This window comes from Carcharodon carcharias, chromosome 23, assembly GCF_017639515.1.
Source record: "Carcharodon carcharias isolate sCarCar2 chromosome 23, sCarCar2.pri, whole genome shotgun sequence".
NCBI classification, from domain to species: Eukaryota; Metazoa; Chordata; class Chondrichthyes; order Lamniformes; family Lamnidae; genus Carcharodon; species Carcharodon carcharias.
In genome coordinates this window covers 10,057,168-10,079,353 of record NC_054489.1, presented here as the reverse complement: position 1 = coordinate 10,079,353, position 22,186 = coordinate 10,057,168, and the positions used below count along the sequence as shown (strand labels likewise).

General features: G+C 43.5%; 5 non-coding genes across 5 annotated transcripts; 4 read left to right on the top strand and 1 right to left on the bottom strand.

The window, feature by feature from the left end:
- Positions 1–3,332: 3,332 nt before the first annotated feature.
- Positions 3,333–3,404, top strand: trnac-gca. The gene has a single exon. It is a non-coding gene; the product is annotated as a tRNA-Cys (tRNA).
- A 571-nt stretch (positions 3,405–3,975) lies between these two features.
- On the top strand, positions 3,976–4,047 carry trnac-gca. Its single transcript has one exon. It is a non-coding gene; the product is annotated as a tRNA-Cys (tRNA).
- A 2,448-nt stretch (positions 4,048–6,495) lies between these two features.
- Positions 6,496–6,567, top strand: trnac-gca. Its single transcript has one exon. It is a non-coding gene; the product is annotated as a tRNA-Cys (tRNA).
- Positions 6,568–9,482: 2,915 nt separating this feature from the next.
- trnac-gca lies at positions 9,483–9,554 on the top strand. Its single transcript has one exon. It is a non-coding gene; the product is annotated as a tRNA-Cys (tRNA).
- Positions 9,555–17,179: 7,625 nt separating this feature from the next.
- trnac-gca lies at positions 17,180–17,251 on the bottom strand. The gene has a single exon. It is a non-coding gene; the product is annotated as a tRNA-Cys (tRNA).
- Positions 17,252–22,186: the final 4,935 nt, after the last annotated feature.

Here is a 22,186-nt window from a genome sequence, read left to right as displayed (position 1 = left end):
AACCAAAGTGACATTTAAAATGCAGCTTTTGTCAGCTCCAAGTTCTGTGATTTTCCAGAAGTTCTCTAGCCTCTGGTGATACATTAGGAAAGTTGTCAGTTTAATTCTGTCACCTGAATGAAAGCATTAATTTAATGAGTACATTGGAAGAGGAACATTAGAAATTGGTAAACCAGATTCAAATGAGTGAGATTTGTCAGGTCTGGGGGAGGCCTAATTTGTTAAAATCCTGTTGCCTAACATTAATAGTGAATGTATTGTGATATTCCTTGATTGTTATTTAAGGCATTGTCCTTTTAATTTTTGCCATAAAATATCATTACTGTTTTTGCAGAAAGTTAATTGATTTATACAAGACACAGAAATCAGAGGGCTGGGTAAAGGATCATCTAAAACCTGAATGCTTCTCTGAAACTGATTTTTTTTCAGTAGGAAAACAGAGAGGTAGGATTGATAATAGTTTCTGTCTTTCTGATGAAATCTTAAACTGACTTTCATCGGCCTGTTCAGGTGATGTAAAAGAGCCTCGTGGCACTATGGCATTTATATAACACATTTCACCGCTACAAGACACCCTGAAGCACTTTACAGTCAATAAACTACTTTTGAAATGTAATTGTAGAAAATGCAGTTACCAATTTGCTGAGAACAAGCTTCCACAAATAGTAATGTGATAATGATTAGATAATGTGTTCTGTGATATTGGTTGAGGGATGAAAATTGGCTATGACACCAGGGATAACACCTGTGCTCTTCCTTGAAATAACGCTATGAGATCTTTTACATCTAACTGAGAGGACAGACAGGGCCTCAGTTTAATGTCTCATCTGAATGATAGCAACTCTGACAGCGCAGCACTCCCTCAGTGCTGCATTGGAACATCACCCTAGATTTTTGCACCACCTGGAGTGGAACTTGAAGCCACCATCTTCTGGCTCTGAGGGAAGAGTGCTACCTGCTGAACCAGGGTTGAAACACAAAGCTAGAAGTTCTGTGAATATCCTAGGTAGTATTTCTCCTTTACCCAGTATCACCAAAACTAAATGAATTGGTTATTTACCTTCGTTTACTGTTTGTGGGACCTTGCTGTGTGCAAATTAGCCACTGTGTTTGCCTATATAGGAAATACATTAGCTGTGAACTGGTATGGGATGCTGTATCTGGAAGACATGAAACAAATTATGATGCGAAGTTGTATCTTCCCTCTTCAAGACGATTGAAAAGAATTTGAAGTGAGCAGCTCCCCTGACCGACCTCTGCCACCTAATTTAAGGGGGAGTGTATAATGTTAGGTAAAAAACCTGGGAATTATATTTTAATGACATATACAAATAAAACTACAGTAGCAGATACAAAGTATGTTTTACCTCATATAAAGGGGCACCTAATTTGATTTGTAGTCAAATTCTTTACCATTGAGCTATAGCCCTATTCTCTGCACATATTCTTCAATACCACTTAATGTTCTATGGTAAAGTGCTGCCTTTGACTGTAGATGATTACCTTGAAGTAATATTACACATGCATAACCAAGGAGTGCAGCTCAATCTTGTCCAATCTCTACCTGCCCACACAATATCTGAGTGGGAGCCATCATTTTCAGGAGAGATAGGGGAATATTATATCTTTCTTTATTCTGTATTAACTCTTTTCTCTTATTTTGTTTCAGGTCCCTCATCATGGTAAACTGGCTTGCAGCTAATGAGGGAAAATGCAAAATGAACAGTGTTCTGTTGCTAGATGGCAAAAAAAAACTGTCTTCTGCACCTTGTAGTGAAATCTGACAATATATATTCTACATTATAAAATGTTATCATTTACCTGATAGTGAAGTTTTTTGTGTGGGGTTATGTAGCTCAATGGTTGAGAATTTAATGGTCCCTAGTCTTACCTAGAATGAAGCATAGAGGAATGTCCTTGATAAGTTGATTCCAAGGCATTATAATGCCTTGGGAGCCTCCTCTCAATGAAGGCAGCAGACATAGATGACAAAATGCAACAAAGCCTCCAGGAGCCAGCTCAGCCTTTAGCTGACTGAGGAAAAAGGGTATTTGTGGACCAGGACCTCAAACTCAAGGTTAAGGCCAGGTTTACTGGGCAACTGTGATTCCTGTGCTCCTGGGCTCTGAAGACTTGGACAACCTATAGCAGGCACCTCAAAGCAGCACCACCAGCAGGGCCTTCACAAGATCCTCCAAATCCAGTGGCAAGGAAGGCAGTCCAACAGCCTCCTCTCCCAAGCCAACATGCTCAGCATTGATGCAGTAACCATGCAAAGCCAGCTCCACTGGGCTGCACATGTTGTTTGTACGCCTGACACCAGACCCCTGAAGCAACTGCTCTGATAGGAACTCAGTCATGGCAAGAGACTCCCAGGAGCACAGTGGAAACTCTTTAGGGATTTCCTCAAAGCATCCCTGAAGAGGTTAAACATCCCGCCCACTCAAAGGACTCCCTGACTTGTGACCTACAAACATGGAGAAGGTTCACTCTGGAAGGCACAGAACACATCGAGACACTTTGTCGGGAATGTGCAGAGAAGACGCATTGCGAAGGGAGCACACATAACTCCAAACAACTCGCCTACCCAACTCTTCAAGCACCACTTGCTCCAAATGTAGCAAGTCTGCAGATTGCAATTGGACTTATCAACCATCTCAGAACGCATGGAACCAGAGTGTAAGCAAGTCATCCTCGATCCTGAGGGACTGCCTAAAAAGAAAGATAATGCCTTCTGCACATGTTTGTAACCTGATGGCAATCAACAGTGGCTGACAAACAGAGGTCAATCATAACTGCGATGAGCTAACTCAACTGGACCCATCTTCCGGACCTTCACTTCCTTTTCAAAAGGGAAGCACTCAGACTTTTGATTGATAATATCAGAGGTCAGTATCAGCAGAGTCCGGCTGTCCCCTTTATCTGGGGTGTTGTTATATAAAGGGAGAGTAAATGTGGTCAGTGCTTCTAAAAACACATTAGGCAATCCTGAATGGAACTGATAAATTTTGATAAGGGAGGTGGGGTTTGGAGACAGTTCCAAAGTTTAGAAATATAAACTTTCTGTTGAACTCTACGCCCACTCCTCTAGCTTGCGTTCGGGGTTAGGAAATAATGGCTGTGGAAAATGATCACTGTGTTTAGAACATGCAGTGCAAGTTTGCCCCCACAAGGGAGAGCTCAAAGAGGAACTTTAAATAATCCACTTCTTTCTCCATAATTCATTAGAATTTGCTGTATAAAAGTTTTGAATGTATTAATCACACACGAATTGGTAATCTACAACAACAACCTATTATTAGGCCCTTTTAAGGCAAGTTATTTATGTCTGAGGGGGTATAGCTCAGTGGTAGAGCATTTGACTGCAGATCAAGAGGTCCCTGGTTCAAATCCGGGTGCCCCCTTCGGTCCCTTTATGTTTCTTAAAATGTTCGCACGCATGGCAATTGTTAAAAATAAAGTAGTTGTGAAGGACTCATAATTTTACCAAAAGGACCTGAAAGAAGTTGCGAATCATAAAGCAAAAACCCCTGAAAAAATGGGCACTTTATGCCTCACTTGCTCTTTTTTATCTACTTGTTTGTACAATGAGTATGTGCACAATGTGTGTGAACACCTGATCTGGTGTAAGAGTAACGCAGCCAGGTCCATCCACTCGGGAATTAGAATTCATTGGAATCGGAGGAAGCGGTTGGCTGTTCGCAATAGCTGTCCTTTTAAAACCACTCCCCTGCTCTTTCTCCATAACGCTGCAAAATTTTAACCCCTCCAATTACTTATCCAAGTTCCTTTTAAAACTTTTTATTGCATCAGCTTCCAGCAGCCTCTCAGGCAGTGCATTCCAGATCAGTGACTCTCTGCACAAAACTACTGCCTCTACACATCTAGAAGCTGCAATACTTAAGCAGAAAAATTACACAATACATATGCAGAAATGTGTGAGATTTGTTGCATGTATTTTATTTGCACTAGCAAGGGGGTATAGTTCAGTGGTAGAGCATTTGACTGCAGATCAAGAGGTCCCTGGTTCAAATCCAGGTGCCCCCTTGTAAAATTGTATTTGGTGTAAGCTGCATGCTTTGTTTTGAATCAATGGAATTCATTGCCACAGAAGGCTGTGGAGGCCAGAGTGTATTTAAGACCGAGATAGATAGGTTCTTGATTGGTAAGGGGATCAAAGGTTATGGGGAGAATGGGGTTCAGAAACTTATCAACCACAATTGAATGGTGGAACAGACTCAGTGGGCCAAATGGCCTAATTTCTGCTCCTATCTCTTATGGTCTTATGGTCAATCACTTGCCCAGTGTGCTGCAAGTGAGATACAGGGGTATTCACACAGCTGCCCAGGTGTCTGCATGGACTGTCTCCTCCCTCCTACCTTGTTTGTGTGAACTGTGAACCTTTGCACGGTTGCCGAAAGATAGTGAGAATTGTCAGTGGAAAACAAGGGGAATCACATTTGCTTCCGTAGCACAACCCGCCTGATATTCAGCGTTCTTAAGTCATAACAGGAAACTGGAGTGATTCCGCAAGTTGTGCGTTCCGCCCATGACTAATTTTACTCCCCTGCCTTCGGCAGAGGAGAGGAAAATTGAAAATGTTATTGAGGTGTGATATTGCTGCCGCTGTGATGAATGGGGTGACATCATTCCCGCCTGGGACTGTCTGCTCCAGCGAAACTGGCAACGGTGAAGCACTTTCCAGTCAGTTGCACCTCTCACAGCTCAAATAATGTCGATAAAGCTCTCGAACTTTGCTCTTGTGATTAACAATATCTTTCAAAATCTAACTTGTTACTAAGATAAAAGCAAAATACTGCTGACGCTGGAAATCTGAAACAAAAACAAAAACTGCTGGAAAAATTCAGCAGGTCTGACAGCATCTGTGGAGAGAAAGACAGAGTTAACATTTCGAGTCTGTACGATTCTTCAGAACTAAAGAAAAGCTCTGAAGAAGTCATACCAACTGGAAACGTTAACTCTGTCTTTCTCTCCACAGATGCTGTCAGACCTGCTGAGTTTTTCCAGCAATTTGTGTTTTTGTTTCTAACCTGTTACTGCCGGGTCACAGACTGAGACTTTTTGGAGTGTCTGTTCAATTTTTGAAGCTGACTCTATATCGGAAACAGTTATGATTTTATTTAAATTCAAAGTAAGAGGATGCTGCAGAATAGCAGTTTTGGGGTCATTTAACTCCTCCAATGCCTAATCCCTCGAAATACCCTAGAAATTCCATTGTCTTACCGTATGGTTCTGAAAGAAATTCCCTCTTTTTGATTCTCTCGGTCGCTGTCCTGACTCCTGTAATAAAGCTTCCTGGCCTCTCCAGGATATCATCCCAGTAGCCCTTGTTAACGTGTCAGACAAAACACTGAGTTGAGGAATTAGCCTGAAGAGGTGGAATTTGCAGAGTGAAATTGGTTAAATTTTGTTCTGCACGCTGCAGCTGAATGTAAGGGTTTAACAACAGTTGCAAAGCATACACACTCCTGCTGCACAGAAACCTAGAAGCACAGCATAGAAGGAGGTCATTTGGCCCATCATATACAGCCTAATCCCATTTTCCGGCTGTTGATCCGTGGTTCCCAGATTTCTGATAGTTGGTAGCTCTTAAGAAGGGTCATACAGGCTCAAAATGTCAACTCTGTTTCTCTCTCACAGATGCTGTCAGACCTGCTGAGTTTTTCCAGCATTTTCTGTTTTTGTTTCAGATAGCTGTAGTTGTCTCCCATCCCCATGTTAAAGGACTCCATGCCCAAGCTCTTGCCATGGCTGTACTCTGTGGCAAGCATCCTCCTTGTTTCGAGGGGCTTCTAGAGAGAGAAAGGGTTATCTTCCATCAAAACATAGGCAGTTTCTTTTTGGCCTTGTCTTGTTTACATTGGTAAATGCCAATTGGGTTCCATTGTCATGGATGCACAAAGGGTAACCTACAGGATGGGGTATAACTCAGGGTAGAGTATTTGACCGCAGTCCAAGAGATCCCTAGTTTAAATCCAGGTTTTCCCTCCCTTTGTTCAAGTGCATCATTTTGGAAATAGTCAGACTTTGCTGTAGGATTGGCATTTAAATCAGTATGCTGCCTGAAAGAATGGTGAATGTGAGTTCAGTCATAACCTTCAAAAAGGAATACGATAAATACTTGAAGGGTAGATGGTATACGGTAGAAGGGTATACTTGCGGTGTTTTGGGGAAAGAGCTGGAGAATGCAGGATGGACTGATTGGCAACCTTCTGAGTGGCATCATTCAATGTTTCAACAAACACTGAGATGGATTCTTTTTTGGTTCTGATCAAACTACAAACCACAGTTCAAATCCAAATATCCATGCTGTTTTAATATCATTTCACTGGTAATTTAGTCAAAGAAGAATGACATTGGACTGGAAATGTTAACCCTTTGTTTCTCCACAGATGCTACCATCCCTATTAACAATGACAACTGCCAGGAACTGAGATCCATTACCTTGTTTGAGGGCAACTGTAGCAGTGTAGTGGGGGTATAGCTCAGTGGTAGAGCATTTGACTGCAGATCAAGCAGTCCCTGGTTCAAATCTAGGTGCCCCCTTTTGTTCAAGTGTTTCCTGTTGAGGTGTTATTCTGTTTGATTTCCCTGCAGTGCTGCTATTTTAATTTAATTATGATCTGTAATGCACTGCCAAACAGCAAGGTGCAATCAGATTCAATAATAACTTCAAAAAGGTGACTTTTTAACTGCTTGAAGGGTAGAATTTGCAGGGCTTTGTGGAAAGAGCAGGGAAGAGGACCAATTGTAAATCTCTTTCAAAGAGTTGACACATGAAAGATGGGCTGAATGGCTGGCTTCTGTTCTATTTCATTCTATGATTCCACAAATATTGGCAAGTGCACATTGGCCAACCAATTTTCTTTTGATCCTGATCGAATTATGTGCAGTAGTGCGGTTATGTGGTGGAACATTAGACCATTGGTCAAGAGCTCCAGGTGCCCACTTTGCTGAAGTGTCATTTCAAGACACATGGGAAGGCAAATGGTATGTTGGTCTTCATCGGAAGGGGATTGGAGCACAGGAGTAAAGATGTCTTGTTGCAATTGGATAGAGCCTTGGTGAGACCGCACCTGGAGTATTGTGTAAGTTTTGGTCTCGTTATACAAGGAAGGATTTACTTGCCAAAGAGGGAATGTAATGGAAGTTCACCAGACTAATCCCTGGGATGGCTGGATTGTTTTAGTGAGGAGAGATTGAGGACTCCATCTGTATTCTCCAGCATTTTGAAGAATGGGAGGTAGTCTCATTGAAGCTTAAAAAATTCTCACAGGGTGTGACAGGGTAGATGTAGATAGAAGTATTCCCCTGGCTGGTGAGTCTAGAACCAAGGAACGCAGTCTTAGAATAAGGTGCAGGCTATTTAAGAGGAATTTCTGAGGAGGAATTTATGAGGAGGAATTTCTTCACTCAGAGGGCAGTGAATGTTTGGAATTCTCTACCCCAGAGGGCTGTGGAGGCTCAATCATTGAGCAAGTTCAAGACAGAAATCAATAGATTTCTGGATACTAATGACGTCAATGGATATGGGGATAGTATGGGAGGGTGACATTGAGGTAGATGATCAGCAGTGATCTAATTGAATGGCGGAGCAGTCTTGACAGGCCGAATGGCCTACTCCTATGTTCCTATTTCACTGCTGTTGTGGTGAAGTTGGTAATTTCCTCTCCCTGTTGTGCACATTGTTTGATGAATTTAGTTAACCACCATTTCTGTTGTGAAAGCTGCAATGAAAGGTACAGCTTTGACATGTTATAATTGCTAAGCATATGAGCTCCCCCTGTAACTTTTGCTCATTGCTGGATACCTATTATATCAAAGCTACATTCGGTACATTTGCTGCATGGCATTGATAGCATAAAGATGCAAATTGAACATCGAACCTGGCATTGCTTGTGTTGAAGGCAAGAATGTAAAAGGTGGGGGCATAGCACAGTGGCGGAACATTTGATTTCAGGTGGAGACATCTGCGGTTGAAATTCAGTTGTCAATTTGCGGATGTTTCTAACTCAGCATTTTATGGTAAGAACTTGAAGCTTTGTCGGCAGGCTGTCCACGTTGGGTTGTGCATCTCTACATAACAATATTATTATCATCACTCCTGCAACATTTCTCATAGATGTAGCTCTTTGCTTCACAAAATAACTGAAGCATTGTCTTTTCAGCTTGGTCCCATCAACACAAATGACTGCCAGGTACTGAGATCTGTTACTTTGTGTATAGGGGCAGTTGGTAACTGATGGCTGTAGAGTTCAGCAGTAGAGCATTTGACTTTTTTTTAATTCATTCACGGGATGTGAGCATCGCTGGCTGGGCCAGCATTTATTGTTCATTCCTAGTTGCCCTTGAGAAGGTGTGGTGAGCTGTCTTCTTGAACCACTGCAATCTATGTGGTGCAGGTGCACACATATTGCTGTTAGCTGGGGGGAAATTCCAGGATTTTAGTAGATCAAAAGTCCCTGGTTCAAGTCTAGGTGCCCCCTATCTAAATGCTTTTAGCTACCTCTCCTGCAGCTGTAGAACTGCTATTATGTCCATAGTTGATTGTGGTGCATGTCACATATAATCATGCTAGAGATCTCGGCTTTTCTTTTGAAGGTCCCACACACGTCTTCACGTTTATATGAAACTCAGCTGTTTTATTTCACAGCACTCAGTGCATTAACATACATGTGCTGCAAATCAAGCTTGAACCCCTGGGCATTTGCTCCCTGTCTGATCCCTTCTATTTTTGAACTATTCTTTACTCATGCAATATTTGCCTCTCCCAGTTCTCTATTTAGCTTGTTTCTCCTCTCCAATGTTTCGTGATGGTTCCCATCCAATTGCCAAATTAATTTAAGCTCACCCTTACAGCATTGGTTAACCTCCCACTGGGACCAGAAGATGGGTCCCAATTCCATTGGGACCAGAAGATGGGTCCCAATTCCACTGGGACCAGAAGATGGGTCCCAATTCCACTGGGACCAGAAGATGGGTCCCAATTCCACTGGGACCAGAAGATGGGTCCCAATTCCATTGCAGAGCAGCATTTTTGACTTGAGCAGGTCCGTCCTAACCCAGAAATGGTCCCAATGTCTCAGGAATCTGAGACACTCCCTCGTGCACCATTGCTGCAATCACATAGTAACCTGTTTTATCTAACTATTCCTACTTCGCCCCCCCCACCACATGAAATTGGAAGCAATCCCATGATTGTCTCTGTTGCGGGGGTGTAGCTCAGTGGTAGCATATTTGAGTGCCGATTAAGCAGTCTCTGGTTCAAATCCAGGTGCTGCCTTTGGTGCTTTTATGTTTTGCCAAATGTGCACATGCATGGCAATTATTAAAAATAAAATGTAGTCGTGAAGGACTCATAATTTTGTGCTCGCGCGGGTAGAGCTCAGTCGTGGAACAATTGACTGCAGATCAAGAGGTTTCTGATTCAAATTCAAGTGCCCCCCTACCTGTTATAGTGTGGGGGTATAGCTCAGTGGTAGAGCATTTGACTGCAGATCAAGAGGTCTCTGGTTCAAATCCAGGTGCCCCCTCTCTTTCTTTAAGCATGAGGTGATGCCCAAGCAGGATAAACAAGGCATAAGAATACACAATGAATAGCAGGATCCTGGGAAGTACCAACAATCAGGGTGGTGTGCATGTCCACTGGTCGCTTTAGGTAGCTGGACAGGGTAGATAAGGTGGTTAAGAAGGCACATTGGGTACTTGCCTTTATTAGCCAAGGCATAGAATATAAATTCAGGGAGGTTATGCTGGAACTGTATAAAATGCTGGTTAGGCCACAGCTAGAGTATTACGTGCAGTTCTGGAATCCACATTATAGGAAGGATGTGATTACACTAGAGAGACTGCAGAGGGGATTTACCAGGATGTTGCCTGGGCTGGAGAGTTTTAGTTATGAGGAGAGATTGGATAGACTGGGGTTATTTTCCCTGGGCAGAGGAGATTGAGGGGGTCATGATTGAGATGTATAAAATTATGAAGGGCATAGATAGGGTAGACAGGAAAGAGCTTTGCCCCTTGGTGGAGGGATCAATAACCAGGGGGTTATTGGTAAGGGGATTTAAGGTAAGGGGCAGGGGGTTTAGAGGGGATGTGAGGAAGAACTTTTTCACTGAGAGGGTGGTGGGAATCCAGAACTCACTGCCTGAAAGGGTGGTAGAGGTAGAAATCCTCATAACATTTAAGAAGTATTTGGATGTGCACTTGCGATGCCTAGTGCTGGAAAATGGGATTAGAATAGCTAGGTACTTGTTTGACCAGCATGGACTCGATGGGCCGAAGGGCCTTTTACTGTGCTGTAGACCTCAATGACTGTATGACTGTATGAGGTCCTGCTTTTTAACTTCCTCCCTAGCTCTTGAAACATTGACAGCAGGACCTCAACCCTTTTCCTTCCTATGTTATTGGTTCTCACATGGACCACACCTTCTTGCTGTTCCCCTTCCCCACTCCAAATGTTCAGCACATTCTCAGTGATATCTTTTACCCTAGAACTAGGGAGGCAACAAACCATGTGGAGCTGAAGTTGATAGTTGCAGAGACGTCCCTCTGTCACCCTGTGACCACTGCATTTCTACACTTAACAAAGTGCAGTCATTTGTGCCATAGATGTGCTCTAGGCTCCATTCATCCATGATGTCTTCACCTTCATTGGTATTCATGGCTGAAAACTGGTTTGAAAGTGCTGCACTCCTGGAAGATTCTTGCACTGTCTGCCTCTTCCTCCCCTGGGTAGATAGCCACTCACTTACTATTCTCCTGAACCATCTAAGCTGTAGGGTGACCACCTCCTGGAACCTACACTCCAGGAAATTCTCAGCTTTTTGTATGCCTGAGATGATGCTCGTTGCTCGTTGCTCAAGTTCAGAAACCATAAGCTTAAGTTCATGCAACTGGAGGTATATCCTGCATATGTAATAGTCCAAGAAAGAAAGAAAGAGAGACTTGCATTTATATAGCACCTTTCATAGGCATTGAACATCCCAAAGTGCTGAATTCCTACTCTCATCAATTTCCTGTTTTCACTCTGTTGCGATTCTCGCAGCTCTGTCAATTAGAGATTTTTATTCAATTTTTTTATACTTTCATGAGAATATGGATGTCACTGGCAGGGCCATCCCTAGTTTCCCTTGAGAAGGTGGTGGTGAGCTGCCTTCATAGGCTGCTGCAGTCCATGCGGTGTAGGTACAGCCGCTGTGTTGTTAGGAAGGGAGTTTCAGGATTTTGACCCAGCGACAGTGGAGGAACAGCCGATATATTTCCAAGCCAGGATGGTTATGTGGCTTGGAGGGGAACTAGCAAGTGGTGGTGTTCCCATGTATCTGCTGCCCTGGTCCTTTTAAGTGGTAGAGATTGTGGGTTTGGAAGATGCTGCAGAGGGATGTGTGTGTAACTTCCATTCCTTGTGTTGACACAAGTGAGGGGACAATCAGATTTTAATTTGTGACCTGTTAATCTGCAGTCAAAACCTCCAAATTTGAGGTTAACCCACCAGACACTGAAACCATATGTAGGGACAATACAAACTGTGGCAATTTAGGAAATAGCATTCACGACAGCAGCAGATTTCAGGAGGTTATAGACTGCGTGGTGAAATGGCCAGATACATGGCAGATTCAATTTAATGTGGATATTTGTGAAGTGATGCACATTAGGAAAAAGAACACGTAGAAGCAGTATAGATTCATTGGTACAATATTGAGGATGAGGTGCAAGGACAGAGCGACCCAGAATCAAAGAATCCAGGTAATGCGTACTTATTAACATCTTAGCATCCAACAAAACAACTTGCCACTGCTCCCAGCCGGAGAAACAATGAATCTCACTTGTGGCATGAATTCCATTTGCACCACAAGCTGCTGTGGACATAACAAGCAACAAAATTCTAATCATACAAGAAAGGAAAACTTCCCAGAAGACTCTCGACAGAAGTCAGAATGAAGTGTCGATAGGGAGTACCTGGACTTGAACCAAGGATTACTTAATCTGTAGTCAAATGCTCTACCACTGAGCTGTACCCCATACAGCTGGCCCACACTTCTGCCAACAAGGTAATGGAGTTCATTGTCTGACAGTCTTCAATGCTGTGATGCCCAACTTGATAAGAAACTGCTTCAGTTTTTGAACGAGCATTTGACCAAGTGTGGCAGCAAGGAGCCCTAGCAAAATTAGAGCCAATGGCAATCAGGGGGAGAACTCACCGCTGATTGGAGTCATACCTGGCACAAAGGAAGATGGTTGTGGTTGTTGGAGGTCAATCATCTCAGTTCCAGGACATCATTGCAGGAGTTCCTCAGGGTAGTGTCCAAGGCCCAAACGTCTTCAGTTGCTTCATCAATTACCTTCTTTCCAGCATAAGGTCAGAAGTGGGGATGTTCACTGATGATTACACAATGTTCAGCAACATTCACAACTCCTCAGATATTGAAGCAGTCCATGATCAAATTCAGCAAGGCCTGGACAATATCCAGGCTTCAGCTGACAAGTGGTAAGTAACATTTGCGCCACACAAGTGCCAGGCAATGACCATCTCCAGCAAGAAAGAATCTAACCATCACCCCTTGACATTCAGTGGCATTAGCATCGCTGAATCCCCACTATCAACATCCTGGGGGTTACCATTGCCCACAAACTGAACTGGACGAGCCATATAAATATTGTGCCTATGAGAGGAGGCCAGAGGCTAGGAATCCTGCGGTGAGTAGCTCACCTCCTGACTCCCTAAAGCCTGTTCACCATCTACACGGCACTAGTCAGGAATGTGATGAAATACTCTCCACTTGCCTGGAAGAATTCAGCTCCAACAATACTCAAGAAGCTTGACACTATCCAGGACAAAGAAGCCCACTTGATTGGCACCCCATCCATAAACATTCACTACCTCCACCACTGAGGCACAGGGGCAGCAGTGTGTACCATCTACAAGATGCACTGCAGGAACTCACCAAGCTTCCTTAGAGAGCACCTTCCAAACCCATGGCCAAGGGCAGCAGACAGATGGGAACACCACCAGCTGGAAATTCCCTTCCAAGTCACACACCATTCTGACTTGGAAATATATCACCGTTCCTTCACTGTCACTGGATCAAAATCCTGGAACTCCATCCCTGACAGTACTGTGGGTGTACCTATACCACATGGACTGCAGCGGCAGCTTACCACCACCTTCTCAAGGGCAATTAGGGATGGGCAATAAATGCTGACCTAGCCAGCGATGCCCACATCCCATGAATGAATACAAAATTTTACTGGAAGATAAGTAACTATGGCTACCAGAAATGATGTAATGGTACCATATCACTGTTGTGCAGAGATGTGGTGCCCAACATGGAAATCCTCCTCACTAAGCGTCAACAGAACATTCTTATCACACTGAATTATAGGCATCCTCCAAACGAGACTTGAGTTTCAATCATCAATGTCCCCATATGATATCAGATGCTCTGACATTGTCCTATTCCTGCACTTCCTTAAATACTTGCAAACACAAGAAATGCCAGGTTCACCATTCAGTTTTTCAGCACTGTGTTGTCAATGCCATGTATACAAGTGCACAGAATATAGCATCAATGTAATAACTCAGCATCCACAGTGGGTAGATGCTGCAGGTGGTGCTAATGGGCTTAGGATCTAGTGTCAAATCCACACATTCAGTTGCAGTTTGTACAGCTAAACTCACAAAACAATGGGCAGAATTTAATGCCCTTCACCATGGGGAGTTTTGGAGGGGGTGGGGTTGGCGGTTCCTGCTGCCAAGTGGGCATTATTTGCCGGCTTAAGGGCCTCATCCTGCCACCATTGATATTCGATCAGCAGCAGGTGGGAAACTTGCCATGAGGGGAGCCCAATAAAACAAAACCCTGTTGGGTTTGCTTGCAGGCTCCTGGGAAGGAGCATCGGGAAGGGAGGAAGCGCTGAAAGCCATCTGCTGCCCTAGCCGCCGATCTTCCTCTCCATGACTACCACCCCATAACCCCCATCCCGCCCCCCTCACTGACCCTGGGCCTCTTAGGTGCATTGCCAGCAGCTCCCGTTGCTCCCACTGGTATGGCTACGTCGGATACCTGCCCGTCTCTGAGTGGCTGGCAGCTCTCGATGGTGATTAGCACTTAATGTGGTTCACCTTCTCCAAAGGAGGAGAAGCGGGTCTCTCACTGGCTCGCCAGTGAGACCCCCCATCACTTGAATTAAATTCCACTCGAGGTGTGCAACAGGGAGAATAAGTTACCAACTTCACCCCGGCAGCAGCGAGATGACATTTAAACAGAGTGAGCACTGCATTTGAACGAGGAAGCTCCGAATCGACATTGAAACACTGCGCCACTGAAAAATGCCCACACTGGCACCGTTAATTGATCAGAATCAGACAAACAAAGTTAAGTAATGGCCAGAATCTTAAGTCCCGCGGGCAGGCAAGCACGCGGCCGGACAGGGTGCGAGATGGCATCGGGTGAGTGGCCTGACGTCATGGCACACTCACGTGATATCTCGCTCGGTGGACACGCGCAGCACTCAAAAGCGCGCCTGCCGACAATTAAGCGGGCAATTAAGCCCGTTAAGGAGGCATTTGAAAGCAATTTTTCGTGGCCCAAACACTCTTACAGTTGGCGGATGGGCCAATCGGCCGGGCGGCCTTTACATTTTTGCTCAAAGTTCGATCCGGTGGGGGGAGATGAAATCTCCGTGGGGAAATAAAATAAAGAGAGATATCCGGGGACAGGTTTTTAATGAGGTTTGCTTTCAGGTGCTTGACTGTGCTGCATGGACATATTTTGCAGCACTTCCGTTGTTTTGTTTATTCTGTGGGGGGGTCTGCAGGCACACCACCACCACCAACCCCGCCCCACCCCCACCCCCCCCCACCCACACCCCCCCCCCCCCCCCCCCCCCCCACCCCCCACCAAGGTACCCATCTGCATTCAGGGTGCCCACTGGGGGCGCTCACCAGCACCCACGGTGACGTTGGCGCCCGCCTTCTTCCTGCCCCCACCGGCAGCGCTGAGCGCCCGTTTCACACTGGCTGTCCGTTAATTGGTCAGCCAGCGTGAAATCACGGTCGGGGGCCTGTTTCCCATCTGCTCTCAGGCCCTCCGATCACATGCACCCGACGAGTGAAAAATTCAGGCCAATGTGTACTTATCAGTGATTAATAGAAAAATACGGCACATGTAAGGAAAGGAAGCAAACGGCTGTAATTTTCAGTCTGATGCCTCACCAGTATGTTTTGAGTAAAATGCAGAACTGAGAGCAGAACTGGTTGCTTTTCTTCTAAGAAGCTGCTGAGCCATGAGGTATTTTCAGACTGCGCTAACAGAAGGCAGCAAGGCCATTCATTTAGAGGGAGACATTGATGTTTGAAATGATTTGGAGTTTCATATGTGGAACATTGCTAACACAGCTGACTTGAATAAAAGATTGAAGGAACGCCTCTTTGCAGCTTTGGGCAGGATGGAAAATTACTGGAAGGGACTTTAAATGCATAAAAGAAAGCGATTTGAAAATTTCCGGTCAAGGTATAGAAAGCCCAATGGATTGTCCAAAGGGGATCCCAACTGTTGGCCGGAAAGAGACACACAATCCACAGAAACTGGCCACTTCGGTGTGACTGTACAACAGGTTACTTCTACAATAATTGAGCATTGTAGTGCTAGTGCATTCTATTGTTAGATATTAGAGCATTCTAGTGCAAGGAGCAGAGCAGTGAGGGAATTGTGTTGCTGTTTAAATTTAATTGCGTGCTCAAATAAGCAAACAGTCTTAAGCAAATAAAAGCAAAATACTGCGGATGCTGGAAATCTGAAATAAAAACAGAAAATGCTGGAAAAACGCAGCAGGACTGGCAGCATCTGTGGAGAGAGAAACAGAGCTAGTGTTTCAGCTCTGTATGATCTTCAAAGCTTATTAAGTATATTAACCTTATGAAGCGTATAGGGTGTCATTAATTTATTCTCTTGCAATTCGCGGGTCAAAACAAACTATGAGTCTGGGTAGATAAAAAGGCTTCCACACAGGAGATCATTTCATCTTTACCCATGCTGGCTTTTTGAAAGGGCTGTCCAATTAGTCTCCTTCCCCTGCTCTTTCCTTATAGCTCTGCAAGTTGTCCCCCTTTGAGAGCTTATCCGATTCCCTTTTTGAAAGTTATGATTGAACCTGCTTCCACCATTGTTTTGGGGAGTGCATTCCAGGCAATTAGCTGCTTAAAACTGTTAGCCACTCAGACCAGTAGACTTGCCATATGATTTCCTACAGGAAACATTTAGGGAAGGAGAGGGGACACCTGGATTTCAATCAGCGATCTCTTGATATGCAGCCAAATGCTTTACCACTGAATTATACCCCCATATTCCTTGCTTAGCTGTCACATATACACAAGGTAACTTAGGTTAAGCCTGTTGTTCATATGGAAAGGACTTAACTGAACAAAAGCTGCTTTGGTTTTACTGGAAGGTAAGTAAATACAGCTAAGAGAAATGTTGCAGGAGTGGTGACTGCAACGCTGATGTGTAGAGATGCAATGCACAACCCAACATGGAAAACCTTCACACCAAGCTTCAACAGCACATTCTTACCACATAATGCTAAATGCTAAACTGCAGACATCCTCTAAATGACATTTGAACTTCAACCAGAGATTTTTCTGTCTGTGTTCAAGTGCTCTGACACTGTGCTTATGAGCCTATCTCTTTGAATACTCACAGTCAACATGAGCAAATGCTGCAGGGGGAGCTCACGTACTTAACATGTGTCAAGTCAATGCAATCAGTTTGAATTTACATAACCAAAGTCATCCAAATGTACCACAAGAGGAATAGCCCAAGATCATACACCAAATGGATATTTGGATGTGAACTAAGGACCTCATAATCTGTAGTTAGATGCTTTATAACTGAGCTATATCCACATGGGCACATATGAGCTGATCAGGATCAAAGAACCTGGTCCTGGTAATATGTATTTATGGACACTTGTCATACCCACCAACATAAATAGCCATTGCTCCCAACTGGACCATTATGACTATCACATGTACCATGAATGCCATTTGTACCACAATTGACTACAGCCATAACAACCTATTGAACAACAATGCTGCAACTGCAGGGGAGGCAATCATACTGCATAGCCCAACTGGAAGCACTCAAAAAATAGCAACAGGGGGTACTTAGATTTGAACTAAGGTCAGCTTGATCTGCAGTCAAATGCTCTACCACTGAGCTACACCCCAACTCTAATGCAACAGTCTCACTCACACAAGATAGTTGAGTTCAGTGCCTGATAGTTATCATTGATGTGATCATCCTATGGTTGGCTTCCATGAAGTTGTGAGAGGAATGGTTTGAGAAGCGTTGGATATCACTGATCTTGGGTAAATATACAACAGGAAGGTTGAAATTTGAGTTCATTTGGAATGAATAGGAACTGGAGACAGATGCTGTGCAAGGAGATGTGTTTGTAAAAGTGGATAGCAAAGTACAGGCCAGGAAAGGGATAACATAGTGAACAGGAGAAAGAGACAATCAGAAATCACAATGAAGGGAAGAACAGGACTCCTTCAAGGCTGGCTTATCTGGAAGAGAAGTGGCAGTGAATTAAATAACACAAGTGAAAAGCAATTACCTACAACACTGCTGTCATGGGCTTTTGCGACTTCACATTTCTCAGCTCCATTTCCTCCTGTCTGAGGCAATCAAATGTGAATAGGGGATGTAGTTCAGTTGTAAAGTACTTCATAGTGTATTTCACTGCAGCTTGTGAGGTGCTCTTAACTTTATGTTAAATGTGCTTTACCTTGTTGACCATTGGAAGAGGCCAGCAGAGACCAAAAGCTTAGCTGGCTGAGAAGAGGGCCCAGAGAAAACAGAGGCCAACAAATTCTGCACCTTCTCAGCTGACTGTCTTTCTCTGCAGCAAATGCAGCAGAGACTGACACACCAGAATGGAGCTCCTGAGCCACACCAGGCAATGATTAACACAGAGTTGACCACCACGGCTCAAAACATCTTTGTACAAGATGGAAGGCTGCCACCTGACTTAATTGTTGACAAGGCTTTAAGCATTTAATGAATCATTGCTCTACCTAAAACTGTGAAACAAATTGTAGTGGTTGTAAGTGAAAACTTTCACACTGTTTTGGGGATCATGTGATGGTACAGGCGAATCAGCCCTAAATGTGGGTAATCTTAGGGACTTTCTAGCCTTGGTTCAAGCATATGGCTTTATCAGGAGCCCTGTAAATAAAGTTTACTGTTTCTAACAAGAAACCTGTCTAGTAATCCAAGTTTATTACAATTGACACTGCACCTTGCCTAGCGAACGTCAGTATTTAGGTTTTTAAGGGAAGAAAGAAAAGTATACTCACCAGTCATTCTTAGGCAGAATCGACCCATGGAAGACTGGAGTCAGTACATAGAGTGCCTAGGTTTCTATTTTGTGGCACATGAAATAGCGGCAGAGGAGAAACAGAAAGCAAGACATATAACCCCATCCATAGTCTGACAGCCCATAATGCACCAAATTCCAAGTCCTTCACCGAGCTAGTAGACTTTGTGAAGGCACATTTTCAGCCTAAGCCATTGGTGATCATGCAAAGATTCAAGTTCAACTCTAGAGTAACAGCCCCAGGTGCGTCAATCTCAATGTATATTAGGAAGTTTGAACAGTTAACGGAACACTGTGACTTCAGAGATGCTCTTAATTACATGGTGCAAAGTCATTTGGTTTGCAGCGTACACGATGATGCCATTCAGCACCGTTTATTTGCAGAAGTTAATATTGACCTGAAGTGCGCCAAGGAGATAGCGCTGGAAAGTGCTGAGAGAGACTTGCAGAGTGTGCAACATGGCACCGTCCTTCAGTTGGGGTGGTAACCTACTGCCAGGCATGACGTGAAAACCAGGTAGACAACCGCAAAGTGGGACACAGTCCCTACCGCTCGAAAAACAAAAAGAAATACCAGGAGAATCTCACCAGCAATTCAGAAATTAAATTGTCACCATTGTGGGGATAACTGTGTACCAGAAACCTGCAAATTTAAAGAGGCAGAATGCCACTACTGTCACAAAAAAGGGCATGCTATAAAGCAATGCAGGGTGAAATGAAGATACAAGTCAGATAGCAGGCCAAGATGATTGAAGTGGACAATATAAGTGAACCAGAAGCTGCTGATACTGATGTCTATTCCCATACACAATCTCAAGGTAAATAAACTGAACCAATCACAGTTGCCCTTCAAGTGAATGGAAGCCTCTATTCTTGGAGGTTGGCACAGGAACATTGATCACAGTGGTGAGAGAATACATCTTTAAATACCTCAGTGAAGGTACATAGCCACTGAATCTGGAGCAAACATCTGAAAATGTACACTGGAGGGGCAATACAGGTGAAAGTATCCTACAGGCAACAGACAGCCCTGCTGCCAGTGATTGTTGTATAAAGGTGAAGGACCTAGCCTTCTGGACCGTGATTGGTTGAAAGAAATTAAACTCAACTGGTCAGAAATATTTCAGGTCAGAACAGGAAGAAATCCTGAGTTGACAATGGAATGTGGTGGTGTCTTTTGGAATGAGATAAAAGAACTGAAGGACATTCACAGGAAGCACGGATCCCTCAGGTCAGAGTTGGTTCCAAAGGAAAATCACGAAAAGAAGTGAAACGAATACAGCGGCACTCTGAACCAACTGAGGAACCAGTTGGCAGAAAAGAACTCAGCAATGTTCAATGTTCCAGGAGGAAGCCAAAAGATACAAAAAGGAGACAAAAGAACTGAAGAATCAGTTGACTGAGACAAAAGGGGCATTAGAAGGAAAAGTCATGCATTTTCCAAGATGTGGATGGGTAGCTCAAACCTCAAACTGAACCAAGACCTGAGAGAAATTTGGCCGACTGTGAAATCAAAATGACAGATGAGATAAACCTCTGTGACAAACCCAAAAAGAAAAGACAGAAATCAAATCAGAAAGGCCAACAGGTTCTGTCGAAGGGTCATGAGGACTCGAAATGCCAACTCTTTTCTTCTCCGCCGATGCTGCCAGACCTGCTGACTTTTTCCAGGTAATTCTGTTTTTGTTTAGGCCAATAGGATATGTCTCCAGAACCCTCTCTGCAGCAAAGTAGGGTTACTCACAACTTGATAAAAAGAAAGCTTCTCTGTAATATTTGGAGTAAAGAAGTTCCATCAATATTTGCATGGTTGATGTTTCACCATAGTGTCAGGTCACAAGCCACTAATGGGTTTATTTAGTGAAGATAAAACAATTCCACCGATAGCCTCTGCTAGAATTCAAAATCCAGCTTTGATTTCGTCAGCATGTTACTACACCTTTATGCGCCATCCGGATGTGCATATAACAAATGCAGATACCCTCAGTCATCTTCCTTAGCCAGATAGCATTACACATGCTCCAGTGCCTCAAGAAGTTGTACTTGTGTTGAATGTCCTGGACTCCTGGCCGGTCTGTGTGAAACAGATAAAGAATTGGACAAACAGCGATTCAATTTTACCAAGAGTTCAAGAACAGGCATTGCAAGGATGGTCAAATGCACAAGTCTCTGAAAAATTAAAATCATTCTATGCCCATAAGTCTGAATTAAGTTGTCAAGATGGTATCTTGTTCTGGGGAGCAAGGGTCGTCATCTCTTCATAAGGAAGAGAACCAGTTTTAACTGAGCTTCATAGTGCACATCTGTGCATTTCAAAAATGAAGATGCTCGCACAAAGTTATATCTGGTGACTAGATATAGACAGTGATATAGAAAAAATAGTTAAACATTGTCTCCTGTGTCAGCAACAGCCTCGAGCCTGGGTTAGATTACATTCTGACTATGTAGGTCCATTTTTAGGTACCATGTTTTTAGTGATCATCGATGTGCATTCTAAGTGGATGGATGAGTATGAAGTGAGGTCACCTACACCCTATGCAACCATTTAAAAGCTGCACCAATGGTTTCGTGTACATGCCCTATCAGAAGTCATTGCTTTGGATAATGGTACCATTTTCACTGGTGCAGAATTCCAGAGATTCATGAACTTTAAATGGGATTAAATATGTCAAAACAACAGCATATCATCTCTCATACAATGGGTTAGCAGAAAGAGTGGTACAAACTTTTAAAACAGATGTGAAGAAATTATCTGAAGGAACATTAGAAACACAAATTTCAAGATTTCTTCTCAAATAACACACAACTCCTCATGCAACTACGGGTTCAACACTGTCTGAATTAATAATGAAACGTTGCTTTCACACAAGATTGAGTTTGGTGTTCCCTAACTTAGAGGGCAAGTTGGAGAAGGACCAGGGTAGTCAGAAAGTGAATAATGATGTTCACAGTAAAGAACAAAAATTTATTGTGGGAGAGCGAGTTTTTGTGTGAAATTTTGGAACTGGACCTAGATGGATTCCTGGTATAATTGCCTCTGAAACAGGACCTTTGTCATATCAAATGGAAGTGGAAAACTGGATTGTTCGGGAACACGTGGATCATTTAAGAAGTAGGGAGACACTCCAACGACCAATTACTCCACCTGAAATTGAAGTTGCACCTTTGATCGCTGATGTGCCAAATTGACAAAGAATAGCCATACCTGATGTCTCTGTTGAAGTAAATAATTCTGAACTACCATTGTCTAAGGATGTCTCTGATGCTGCAGTTCCTGATCAAGTTGATCTGGTAGAAGAATCTCAAGTTGTAGAGTTACGTCACTCTACCCGAATCAGAAAACCACCTCAAAGACTTTATGATTGCATGAACTGTATATATTTGTATATGATATGGTTTAAGATACTCTTGTAAATAAGAGAGGGAAAACAAAAGTAAATGGGGAGGTATATAATGATTGTAAGTAAAACCTTTCATACTGTTTTGGGGATCATGTGACTGAACAGACGAATCAGCTCTAAGCGTGGGTAATCTTAGGGGCGGAGCTTTCTAGCCTTGGTCTTGGTTCAAGCATGTAGCTTCACTGGGAATTCTGCAAATAAAGTTTACGGTTTCTAACAAGAAATCTATCCGGTGCGCCAAGTTTATTACACAAATATTTTCTGTATGAAAAAGAAATTCAAACATGCCTACTAGTGCCCATGCAACTGTGAAAAGGAGTGCAATTTGAAGAGCCCTCCCCAACTAGCGCAATCAGTGGATTCTAGCAATTTTGACCTGG